Genomic DNA, 13,597 nt, shown 5'->3' with positions numbered 1-13,597 from the left:
ATATACCATCTTTGGAAAAAGATCTGAATATATGTTTCTTATGTTTACTCCAGCAGAATACTGCCATAATGCCTTCAGATCTTTCCTCCCTCTAGGAGACGCACTGTGTCCTTAGCTGCTACTTAGCATCCTGTTTATAGCTGACATCCTTATAAACCTGGAGGTATTGTGCTTCCCACATCACAGCAGCAGACACGTGTGCATGCCCTAACATCCTGTATGAAAAGCATTTGAGTTTCTAACATCACAACACTGTGTTCTGCAAATCTGTGGGAGAATTCTCTCACAGGAGTTCAAACAAATAGCCATCACACCTTTTTGAAGTTCATAAAAACCTTTTTGATTTTCAAAGACTTTCCCAATAAAGAAACAATAGAGGCTAGAATTTTCACACAATCGTTTGACTAGAGTCTGTTAGATGTAGATGAACACAATAACTGTTTTGGCAGAAATTAACATTTACACCAGTTAATAGTCTTTATTGGAGAGTTGAAAAGAATGCAGAAACAACAGCAACAACAAAACAGAGGGGCAATGATGTAGTTTTATGGTTTTTCATTTCCTTCAAGCCAAATGTAGAAACCCCTATGTTCATTTAGGTGGAGAAAAAAAAAGATGAATGTAAATATCCTGGAAGTGTTTGTCTAACACAAATTACAGAAATATCATCAAAAACTACTACACTATATCCACAAACTTTCACAGATTTCCTGCACTGACTCCAATACAGAGATAAGTTGTTTCTAAACCATACTTTTGACATACAAAAGAAGCAGTTAACTCCTTCAGTAAATTATAACTTATTTTGGGCTCCTTAAACCAAGAAACTAAATGATACTGCGACTCTGATAATATTCCTTTACTAAAGCATTGTTCTTCAGTCTGTACAAAGTCCAGTTGCAACTTCTTTCCTCTCACTATCGAGTCCTAGAAACATGAAGCCACAGACCTGCAATGAGAGGAAATAAGTCATCGTTACTCTAAAATTAAAGTACCTATTCCTGCTTTATAGTTTATCAGATGTTTGGTCCGGATGCTGATTGTTTTAAAACTTTGTCTAAACATAGTATATTTCCAAAAGGAATATTAGCAAACCAACTGCTCGCTTCTAGTGACAACATCCTAAATTTTATTAACATAGGAAAGATAAATGAGTAAACAGACACAGTGCTAGTCAGTATGCATATTTCCCAAGGAAGTAAAGTCACAAAAGAATACAACTCATGCTTTTTACTGTAACTCATTAATTATCATTCATAACCAAGATCCACTTAGCGCTGAGTTCTTGGAAGTTAGAAACACTATCCTTACAATAGGAAGCATAAAATTACCTTTTTTTCCTAGTTCCTGATAAGATTATTTATGTATCAGTGACCAAAATCTTATGAATTTGGCCAAATGAATTTCAGAATGTTCACTAATGTTCACTCATTCTCTCAGTACCCTGTCCCCCTGTCACTTCTTACACATACTTGTGGTTTGATTTTCTTAGCATAGAACAACTTTTAGCGATGGAAACTTGTCTAAGCCACGATGTTTATTTTCTCAAGGTTTTTTTTGTTGTAAATTGAAAAGGAATCCACTTCTCTGGATTGAAGTTTTTGCCTTTGGGGATTACAACAGCTTTGCTCTATTTTTTTCCTTTTAATTTTTAAGTTCCCCATATTTTCAGCCTCTTCCTGAATAAAGAATAATTATTTGACTGAAATTTATTTTCAGCACACGACCAAAACAGAAATCTTTTGAAGAAGCTCAAAATAACACAGGAAATAGGGAAGGGCTAATAGCTCAGATTCCTACAGTTATTTAGACTTACAGAAGAAAATTAAATGAATCAGTGTGTGTAGTAAGGGCTTTCAAGATATTTTTAATGAAATAGAAATTAGTCAATCCATCAGGTAAACACGGCAATCTGGAATGTATTTAGGTAAACTGGAGAGGGAGGTCAATTTAGAGGTCAGCAAAACACCATTAGTGTTTTGGAGTTGTCTTGAGGAAATGGGTCCTTCAGAGCACTGATTGTGCAATGGCAGCTGAGTCACTTAGGAAATTATGAACCTGAATCCTGTGAGATGCCATCAGGTCCAATAAATATTATGCTTTTCTTCTCCCACCTCTTTCAACACATCTACATGATCTTGGTTTGAAGGTCATCCAGCTGTACTATGAGTAACCTTTGCTAATCTTTCCTTTGAATAATTTTAGTTTTCCTCTTTTCAATTAATAATCCATGCAGAATTTTGGTCTTTTATTCACTCTGGTTTACTGTATGGTCTGATGAGGCAATGGTCACACAACTTACAATTAAAGAGTTTCAAACTGACCCGCAGCCCCCGTGTCAAAGCTGGTTCCCAGCTCAGTCCCGTCTGGCAGTAGCCTGCCTCCTCTTTTCTTTCAAGGACCTCCTGGCAGGTAGAGTGGCCACAGCCATCTCCAGGACGGCAGTAGCTCCCATCAAGCGGCTCAAGCTGCTGCTGCTGGTGCAGCATGCCAGCAAGCAGATCATTGCAGATAAGCAATACAAGGGCATTATAGACCATATAGGTCCATATTCTCAAGGAGCAGGGAGTCTTGTCCTTCTGGCGTAGTAACCTGGCCAATGTCATCAGATATTTCCCCACCCAGGCTCTTAACTTTTCTTTCAAAGACAAATACAAGCAGATCTTCTTGGGTGGTGTGGACAAGAGGACCCAGTTTTGGCACTACTTTGAAAGGAATCTGGCATCAGGCAGTGCTGCTGGGGCCACATCCTTGTGGTATATGTAACCTCTTGATTTTGCCCGTCTAGCAGCCGATGTGGGTAAAACGAGCTGAAAGGGAATTCCGAGGCCTCGGTGACTACCTGGTTAAGATCTACAAATCTGGGCCGGGCGCGGTGGCTCAAGCCTGTAATCCCAGCACTTTGGGAGGCCGAGACGGGTGGATCACGAGGTCAGGAGATCGAGACCATCCTGGCTAATACGGTGAAACCCCGTCTCTACTAAAAAATACAAAAAACTAGCCGGGCGACGAGGCGGGCGCCTGTAGTCCCAGCTACTCGGGAGGCTGAGACAGGAGAATGGCGTGAACCCGGGAGGCGGAGCTTGCAGTGAGCTGAGAGCCGGCCACTGCACTCCAGCCTGGGCGGCAGAGCAAGACTCCGTCTCAAAAAAAAAAAAAAAAAAAAAAAAAAGATCTACAAATCTGATGGGAGTAAGGGCCTGTACCAAGGCTTTAACGTGTCTGTGCAGGGTGTTATCATCTACTGAGCTGCCTACTTCGGTATCTATGACACTGCAAAGGGAATGCTTCCGGATCCCAAGAACACTCACATCGTCATCAGCTGGATGATGGCACAGACTGTCACTGCCATTGCTGGGTTGACTTCCTATCCATTTGACATGGTTGGCTGCCACATGATGATGCAATCAGGGCGCAAAGGAATTGACATCATGTACACAGGCAAGCTTGGTTACTGATGGAAGACTGCTAGAGAAGGATTGCTTGTGATGAAGGAGGCAAAGCGTTTTCCACGGGTGGATGGTCCAGTGTTCTCAGAGGCAAGTTTTTGTGCTTGTCTTGCATGATGAAACCAAGATGTACACATAAGTTATTTCCTAGGATTTTACCCCCTGTGAAGAGGCAAGTTGTATTATATAACATATCTTGAGCATTCTTGACAGATTCCTGACTGCCAATTTATCAGCGGCAACTATTTACTGGTTGAAAATGGGAAGCAATAATATTAATCTGACCAGTTTTCTCTTAAAGCCGTTTCCATGATGACGAAGATGGGACTCAATTATATTTTTTATTTCAGTCACTACTGCTAAGTAACAAATTTGGAGAAATAAAAGTATCTAAAATTTTTTAAAAAGTAAAAAAAAAAAAAAAAAAAATGCCAGACGCAGTGGCTCAAGCCTGTAATCCCAGCACTTTGGGAGGCCGAGACGGGCGGATCACGAGGTCAAGAGATCGAGACCATCCTGGCTAACACGGTGAAACCCCGTCTCTACTAAAAAATACAAAAAATTAGCCGGGCGAGATGGCGGGCGCCTGTAGTCCCAGCTACTCGGGAGGCTGAGGCAGGAGAATGGCGTGAACCCGGGAGGCGGAGCTTGCAGTGAGCTGAGATCCGGCCACTGCACTCCAGCCTGGGCGGCAGAGCAAGACTCCGTCTCAAAAAAAAAAAAAAAAAAAAAAAAAAAAAGTTAAAAAAGAGATAGAGAGAGAGAGAGAGAGAGAGAGAATGTGTGTGGTGTCATTCATTCAATTAGCCTGGCTGCTAAAATAAGCTAGGACTAGCTATAAGTCATTGTAGTCAGGAAAATATCTTTTTCTTACAAGGGTATGAAATGGTTTATAGTATGATTTTTGAAGCATTAATAGTTGATAAGATTTATATAAATGGTATCATACACAGAAGGCAAATGTTTTTAAATATTTTGTAAGTGATCAGGACAAATGTTGTAGTGTGAGAAAAAGAGCCTGAAGTGTTAGGCGAAAAAGAGTAAAATGTCTGCAGAATTGCTAACATGCAGTTCTCAGGCTACTTGGAAAATGTCTCTCACTTTAAAAAGGAGTTTATGGCTAAATAGTCTTTTTTCCTTTTTTATTTTTTTAACTTAACTAGACTTTAGATTGAGTTCTAGTACTGAATAAAACAACTCAGAAAGATTGGTTTTTAATATTTTTGTTTTGTTTGATACATTAACCATAATATGGGCCTTTCATACTAGGCTTTAAGCCCTTTATCTAGACTCTGGTCATATTGCTAACAGACAAAAGGTCGATTCTTACACATGCCATCCGGTCAACAGCCTGCCAAGCAATTACTAAATACCTGTTGTGTATACTGCATTAACACCTTGAAAATTGTATGTAAAGGAAGTAAAAGACACGGTCCTATCTTTAAGGAATTGCTAAACTCTTTGGCATAAAATAATGAGTGACTTTTATTGCCTCTTCTTCCCCCAACCAGCTCTTAAATACTGCTTATATTTACTTTTTTGCCAGCATCTTCTGTGAGCATTTGTGTCATTTCCCACCAAGACCAGTGCCCTGGGCTCCAATTACCACATGTAAACTAGCGTGTCCAAAATTTCTGCTTCTGGTCCCAAGCCCTTGCTCAAACATCAGAGTTGCACTTTCTTTTGTTTTCTGGATAAATTCATACACATCTACCAAAAGTTCTTCAGAAACTGCAAGTTAATTTATATTCTCTATTTCCTCCACTTGGTATCTTTTGCTTTCTTTTTTTTTTTTTTTTTCTCAGAGGGAGTCTTGCTCTGTCATCCAGGCTGGAGCGCAGTGGCACGATCTTGGTTCACTGCAACCTCCACCTCCCAGGATTAAGCAATTCTCCTGTCTCAGCCTCCCAAGTAGCTGCAACTACAGGTGAGTGCCACCACGCCCAGCTAATTTTTGTATTTTTAGTAGAGACAGGGTTTCACCATTGATCAGGCTGGTCTCAAACTCCTGACATCAAGTTATCTGTCCGTCTTGGCCTCCCAAAGTGCTGGGATTACAGGTGTGAGTCACTGCGCCCAGCCGTCTTCTACTTTTTAAAAGTCTGTTAGTGGCTTACAAAATCAGGGGATTTGAAATTCTCCTTCTTACTCACATCATCATTAATATCTGCCCATTCTCCCTCCAAATATCTCTATTAAAAAGTTCCAGAGCAGTTAAGTTTATGTTAACTGCTAGGGTAGCCTTACTTAACTGGTCTCTCTACTTCTAGTAGCTTCCCTCTTCCATTCACCAATCTGTATTATTTTTCTAAAAATCATATGTGATTACTCATGTAACTCTCATGGTAAGAAAAAAAACAAAAAACCTTTAGTGGTTCCCACATACCTACAGAAAATATCCCAAAATCTTTATCATGTTATAAAGTCTCTTTTCTGCCTAGCAACCGTCTATACCTCCAACCACTTTTCCTAGTCTTTCTTTTCCCACAGGCTTCCCCTGCTTCCACACTACAGAGTCTCAATTTTTGGAGCACCTTAGAATTATGGGGAGTGTTATAAAAATGCAGATTCCAAGACTCTAGAACCAGAATCTCTTTAGTAGAGCGTGGGAACCACTCATTTTTACTATTAACCTGCCCTAGAATTCCCTCGCAGAGCTCATCGCCCACTCTACTTGTTGTTCCAGCAAATTTCCACTTATGCTTTAAGGTCTTGCTCAAATATTCTCATCTCAGGGTTTTTTTTTCTATGTAAGTCACACAGTAGAAATCACTTTCAGTCATTGTGCTTATGGAATTCTAAATATTATTCAAATATATAGATTTATAAATTGTTTTTGTTAAAACTACATTTCTCATTCCCTTTCCTCTTTTATATTTTCCCATAATATTTAGTGTCATCTGACATGTTATATATTTTACTTATTTATTTTCTTATGTTTGTCTCCTATCACGAGAATGTACACTCCAGTGGATAGAATTTTGAACTCTTTATTCAATGACAAGTATCAAACATACAAAAAAGTTTAAAGATTTGTACAATGAGCCATCTTATGAACCCTCATCATGCAGAGTCAATAATTGCTAACATGCTGTCACTATTTGCTTCATCTATCCAGAAATAGATATAGCTGCAAACTTTCACATTTTATAAAATAAGTACAGATAATACCTTCAATTTATGTGCGTTTTTTTCACAAATACAACCACTTATTCACAAAGGAGAACTCAAAAAAGATTTAAGAGTTAATTTGGGTTTTTGTTTCTTTGCTTTTTAAATAGAGACAGTCCAGGCTGGTCTCGAACTCTTGACCTCAAGCCATTCCCCTGCCTTGGCCTCCCAAAGTGCTGGTATTACAGAGGAGCCACCAGACTGGGACAAAAGGGTTAATTTGAATGTGTTTCTCCTGTTGAAGAAGACTATGAACTCTAGGAAACAAAAAATTATTTCCTGAATCATTTGATAGTGAATTGTATGCGTCTTGAGAGTTCTTTCCTAAATAGTTCATCAGGTATTTCTTAGGAATAACATTTTCTATATAACCACAATAATTTTGACACCTAGAAAATCAAAATAACCCCTTCTTCCATTATCAAATTTTCCTAATTTTCAGCCATTAAGATTTCTGTAAGTTTTTTCACTGCTATATTCCCAACAGTCTGAACAGTCATTGGCTCATAGTAAGTATTAAATAAATAATTTTTAAATTGGTAGATCTGTATCTCTGATTAAACTGAGTTTCTTGAAAGCAGAAACGATGACCTTTTTGTCCCAAGTCCCTAGCATAGTGCCTGGAATATGGTAAGAGCTTCACATTTAACTGAACGGAAGGATACATTGTATTAATTATGGTTATAAGAGTTGAGGTGACATAGAATTAAGGCATAATCAGAGAGGAAATAATTCAGGAAAAGAAAGGAAAGCTGATGTGTCTGAGAAGAATTTAGATCCAAGTCTTAAAGGAAATGGTGTCTTACAGCATGGCATGGAGGAAATCGCTGTTTCACAGATACAGGTAATCTTTTCTGACTTCTTACAAATAAAAGATCTTTGTCTCAAATGAGAAGCTGTGAGACAGAAAGAAGTCTCAGTTTTTATGACTAATGTTGAAGAGAGCTACTCAAGACCACGAAATAAGTAATATTGTCAAATAAGTAACATTGTCATGGACAAAAGATGACAACATTTTCAGAATGTATTGTATCAAACCATATAGCATAACCTAAAATTAAAATATGCTATTGATTTTGGTTGTCTTTCTTTATAATATCGAATTACATGAGTTTTTGTTTGTTTTTTGTTTTTTTATGTTTTGTGGATCCTACCCTGAACTAGGAGGCAGAAAAAAATCTAGGATGCAACTCTGGTCCTGCCTACGGAAAGATGGGCAGTTTTCTGTCACCACTGCTCTGGGTCTTGGTTTCTTCTTTTGTGAAATCAAGAATCTGAATTGGAATCAATAGTTTATAAACTGTATTACTAATAAAACCCTTTTTACGCTGCAATTTTTTATGGGTCATGTTGTCAAAATTCAAAATGAAAAAAAAAAAGACAAGTGAAAAGTATTGCTCCTAATCCTGAACCTCAACAATCTAGTCCCACATGTAGAATACACTAAAGCTCCCAATTTTTTTGTGTAGTTTCTGAGGGACATTGTAAGTATAAATAGAAAATATATTTATAAAATATATATGCATATTTTGTTTTTTAATGAAAATGAGAGGTAAGTTATTTATACCATTCTATGCTCTGCTTTTTACATTTCATGATTTATCTTGGAAATTCTGTCAGTATGTAGATTACCCATCGTCTTTTAAAGTTGCATAATATTCCATCCACAACTATTTATTTTACCAGTTCCCTATGAATAGACACATTGTTTCAATCTTTTGTAATTATAAATGATACTTCAATGAATAATGTATATATAAATTGTTTAAGAACTATATTTGTAGAATAGAGCCCCCGAACTGGAACTGCTGGATTAAATAATATGTGCATATATAATTCTTGACAAATAGAGGTTTTTTCAACTTATATTCTCAGTAGAAATGTAAAAAAAACAAAAGCTCATGTTTCTCCACACTTGTGCCTATATAGTATGCAATGAAACATTTTTATATGTACATTTTGTTAAGTAAAACATAAAATATCAGTTCTATTTTAATTTTCATTTCACTAATGAGTCCCTATATACATATCCATATATAAATATACATTTCTATGTAATTGTTCTTTTTTATATGAATCATACTAAATTTATAGACAGACTATGCCTCAGTGACAAGTAACATATTTGATGTTGAGTTTTATTATCTAAGTGTGCAATATATTTTTCTGTTAATGTATTTTTGTATGTTTTGATAAAACATTTTTATATGTATATTTTTTAAGTAAAACATAAAATATCAGTTCTATTTTAATTTTCATTTCACTCATACTGAGTTGAGTCTCTGTATACATATGTATATATACATTTCTATTTCATTCTTCTTTTTTATTTGAATCATACTAAATTTATAGACTATGCCTCAGTGACAAGTGACATATTCAATGTTGAGTTTTATTATCTAAGTGTGCAATATATTTTTCTATTAGTTGATGTATTTTTTGAGTCTCCCAATAGTGATTTAAAGTTTTCTTCATATTAATCTTACACATATCATGTACAGTATATTCCTAGGTATTTACTCTGCTTTGAGGGCATTGAAATAGTGTCTCCTCTAAAATATATTTCTAATTGTCGTCTAAACAACACACACACACACACACAGAGTACTGTTTTTCAGTTTTCTGTAAACCATGTGTTCCTATCCTTTAAAATTTTTTCTGTCAGAATGTTGTTGGTTTTAAATTTTTTAAATACTCTTTATATGTTGAACAAATTAACCATTTTTTTTAGTGCCCAATATTTTTCTTCACTAGGTTATTTTCTTTAGACTTTGTATATAATGAGGTCTGCCTTACTTAATTAAGTTACTCTAATTTATTGTTTTACTCTTTAGTATCTTTTTGGTATTATGTTAGAAAGATCTTCCCCATTTCAAGAATATTTTTTAAACTCCTTCATTATTTTTTCTGTAATAAAGTTCCACAATACTTCATAAGAAACCATTATCTTCAACCTAATGTCATTGACAATGGGTTACCACCTTCACACAGCCTCATTTTCAAATAGAGATTGACTGAATTTCTTTTTTTTTTTTTTGAGACGGAGTCTTGCTCTGTCGCCCAGGCTGGAGTGCAGTGGCCGGATCTCAGCTCACTGCAAGCTCCGCCTCCCGGGTTCACAACCATTCTCCTGCCTCAGCCTCCCGAGTAGCTGGGACTACAGGCGCCCGCCACCTCGCCCGGCTAATTTTTTGTATTTTTAAGTAGAGACGGGGTTTCACCGTATTAGCCAGGATGGTCTCAATCTCCTGACCCCATGATCCGCCCGTCTCGGCCTCCCAAAGTGCTGGGATTACAGGCTTGAGCCACCGCGCCCGGCCCGACTGAATTTCTTATTCCAAGTTAATGTCGGTTGAAGCACAAAGGAGATAATAAAGCTGGGGAAGAGAATAGCAGGCAGCTCTGTCTGTGGAAATATTCTCTGCTTCCAGTCTCCCCAGAGGGAGCTCACAAAATGGCTCCAGCATCCTGGAATTGCTGCTGCCAAACATAAACCAGGAATCTTCCTCATCGATATTTAGGTGGATATGAGCAACTACCATGAGGGAGCGACAAACTGTAACCAGTTTGGGTATGGATAGTAAAGCTGAAATCCCAGAACTAAAATGTAAAAATAACTAACTAGTTATGCAAACTTGCTGCTGTTTCAGTCATTTCATTAACCACACAGTAATGTACATTTTAAACAAACAATTGAATTTAAACAATCGAATTTTGATATCCCATTTATTTTATGGTGGGGATATCGTGGTATGTTGTGGGCTTTTTTTCAACTTTTCTTTTTTTTTTTTTTTTTTTTTTTTTTTTTTTTTTTTTTTTTTGAGACGGAGTCTCGCTCTGTCGCCCAGGCTGGAGTGCTGTGGCCGGATCTCAGCTCACTGCAAGCTCCGCCTCCCGGGTTCACGCCATTCTCCTGTCTCAGCCTCCCGGGTAGCTGGGACTACAGGCGCCGCCACGTCGCCCGGCTAGTTTTTTGTAGTTTTTAGTAGAGACGGGGTTTCACCGTGTTAGCCAGGATGGTCTCGATCTCCTGACCTCGTGATCCGCCCGTCTCGGCCTCCCAAAGTGCTGGGATTACAGGCTTGAGCCACCGCGCCCGGCCCGACTGAATTTCTTATTCCAAGTTAATGTCGGTTGAAGCACAAAGGAGATAATAAAGCTGGGGAAGAGAATAGCAGGCAGCTCTGTCTGTGGAAATATTCTCTGCTTCCAGTCTCCCCAGAGGGAGCTCACAAAATGGCTCCAGCATCCTGGAATTGCTGCTGCCAAACATAAACCAGGAATCTTCCTCATCGATATTTAGGTGGATATGAGCAACTACCATGAGGGAGCGACAAACTGTAACCAGTTTGGGTATGGATAGTAAAGCTGAAATCCCAGAACTAAAATGTAAAAATAACTAACTAGTTATGCAAACTTGCTGCTGTTTCAGTCATTTCATTAACCACACAGTAATGTACATTTTAAACAAACAATTGAATTTAAACAATCGAATTTTGATATCCCATTTATTTTATGGTGGGGATATCGTGGTATGTTGTGGGCTTTTTTTCAACTTTTCAAACTATAAAACATCAGGAATTTATTTTTATATAAAGTATGAAGTCTGCAGGAACTTGACCTTTTTCAGATGGATACCAAATGTTCCTAATATTATTTATACCTTGGAATAATGTTCCTCATTGATACAAAATGCCACTACTATCATTTGCTATACAAAGTATGTAATAAACATACACATTTTTTTTTCTGGGCTTCCTACTTTATCCATTGATACGTCTAGTCACATGACTGTCACATTGTTTTAGTCCTTGTAACTTTATAAGCATTCTAATATCCTGTGAACTATTAACAACCCCCACTACCAATTCTATTTTCCCGTTACTTTTCATTTTTATGTATTTTTCAGAAGACTTGAGAACTATCTTGTCCAGTTTCAATTCCTATGTCTTATGTGAATCATACTGAATTTATGAATTATACCTTGGTGAAAAGTGATATGATTGATGTTTCGTTTTATTATGTAAGTACATAATACGTTTTGTTAATATTTTTGGAAGTCCTTCAGTAGACATTTAAAGTTTTCTTCATATCCATCTTATACATAGCACATAAACTTTATTCTTAGATATTTAAGTTTTTCTAATTGTGTTAAATAATCTTTTCTAAAATGTTTCTATTTGTTCTCTGAATGACAACCAGATTTTGTTCCAGAAAACTTACTGATTTCTTTATTGCTTTTAAAAGTGTTTGTTTTTGTGTTTTAGCAATTCTCCTGAACATTCCAGAAAGACAATCAAATTATCTACAAATATTGGTTACTTTATTTTCTCCTTTCTAATATTTATAACTCTAATTTATTCCTTTTGTCTAATAGGCTAGGATGTCCAGTTTGATATTAAATAATGACAATTACAGTGGATAATCCTGACTTTAATGCAACTTGGTCTAGTGCTTCATCATTAAGCATAATCCTGGTATTGGTGCTGAAGCAGATATATTTTATTATGTCATAAAAGTATCCATCTATTTCTATTTTAAATTTTTATCAAAAATGAAATTTGAGTGCTATACAATATTTTTTATTATCTTTGAGGATACTAAAAATGCTTTCTAACTCTTTTAGAATTCGTTTTGGTAAATTATATCTTCCTCCAAAATTATCACTTTAATCTAGATTTTCAAATTTTATTTACATGGAATTGAGAACTGAACAAAGTAATCTCATAAGATTGCTTGTGTGTCCTTTTTGTCTGTGATTATTTTCTAGAACTTTCTTATTTAGAATATATGTGCTTTTTTCTCTTCTTGATTGAATTATATGCAAGTGTATCTACTTAATTTTTTTCCCCAAAGAACTAACAAATCAATTCATCAGTTATACCATCTTCTGATTCCTAATTACAAATCCACCCCTCACCCTCCACTTATTCACATTAATGTCTTTCCCATACTTTCTATGAGTTTATTTGCTGCTTTCCTAGGCCCATAATGTCCTCCTTTCTTGTCCCTGATAATATTCTACTCGCAATTCTGTAGCTCAATTCAGAAAATAGCTTCTCTGACCCCTTCATCAGAGGCAGTCATGCCTCATCTTTGTTTACATAGCATCTGTGCACATTTAATTTGCAGCATCTTTCATATTTTATCTCAATTTTCTCTATAGCTACTTGAGGCCAAGAGCTGTATCTTACTTCTCTAACATATTGCTTATAATATAATAGGTCTCAAGAAATGTTCAATAATAAATCAAAAATATAACAATCTCAATGGGTATGTATAATGCTTACCTTTCTTATTCATTATTTTGATCTACAGCTAGAATCTTTACTTATATAACTGAAAATTCAATGAAATGAATTAGAGCCAATGAACGGTGAAGATCACTGTTCTCAGAGAAGCTCTTCGTGTTATGGATCAGTGACTCCCTAATATATCTTCCTACTTTTGAAGAAATTGAACTGAATTTATTCCAGTTTATATAACAGGAAAGATGTCAAACTGTGGATCTGCTTATTCAAAGTAGACTGAATTTTGTCAGGCTATTTATCAACAAATAAAGTATTTAAAATTATGAACTCTCTTTGGACCAATTTTCTTTAAATATATTTTTATACTTAAGGCCATTCTTTGTTGCAAGTGAATCAGACTCCGCCACTGATCTGATTTAATAGAGTTCATAAAAACTTCTCTGTCTTTTTAAATTCAGCTCATTGAAGGCCCCAAATGTAGTTTGAGACAAATTACTTGTATTTCTCAAATGGAAAGCTTTTGGAAAATAACACACACTATCAAATAATTAAAATATAAATACTCTGCTGCATACAAATTCTTTGATTATTAAATTTATTCTACTCTTTCCATAGAGCCTCTGGTTAGCTGGGTCTTTTTTTTTTTTTTTTTTTTTTTTTTTTTGAGACGGAGTCTCGCTCTGTCGCCCAAGCTGGAGTGCAGTGGCCGGATCTCAGCTCACTGCA

General features: G+C 36.4%; 1 pseudogene; it reads left to right on the top strand.

Moving 5' to 3' along the window:
* Positions 1-1,829: 1,829 nt before the first annotated feature.
* Positions 1,830-3,588, top strand: LOC104671796 (annotated as a pseudogene).
* Positions 3,589-13,597: the final 10,009 nt, after the last annotated feature.

The sequence above is a fragment of the Rhinopithecus roxellana genome, chromosome 4 (genome assembly GCF_007565055.1).
Source record: "Rhinopithecus roxellana isolate Shanxi Qingling chromosome 4, ASM756505v1, whole genome shotgun sequence".
Classification (NCBI taxonomy): domain Eukaryota; kingdom Metazoa; phylum Chordata; class Mammalia; order Primates; family Cercopithecidae; genus Rhinopithecus; species Rhinopithecus roxellana.
The sequence above is the reverse complement of the archived record's forward strand: the minus strand, read 5'-3'. Positions and strand labels throughout refer to the sequence as shown.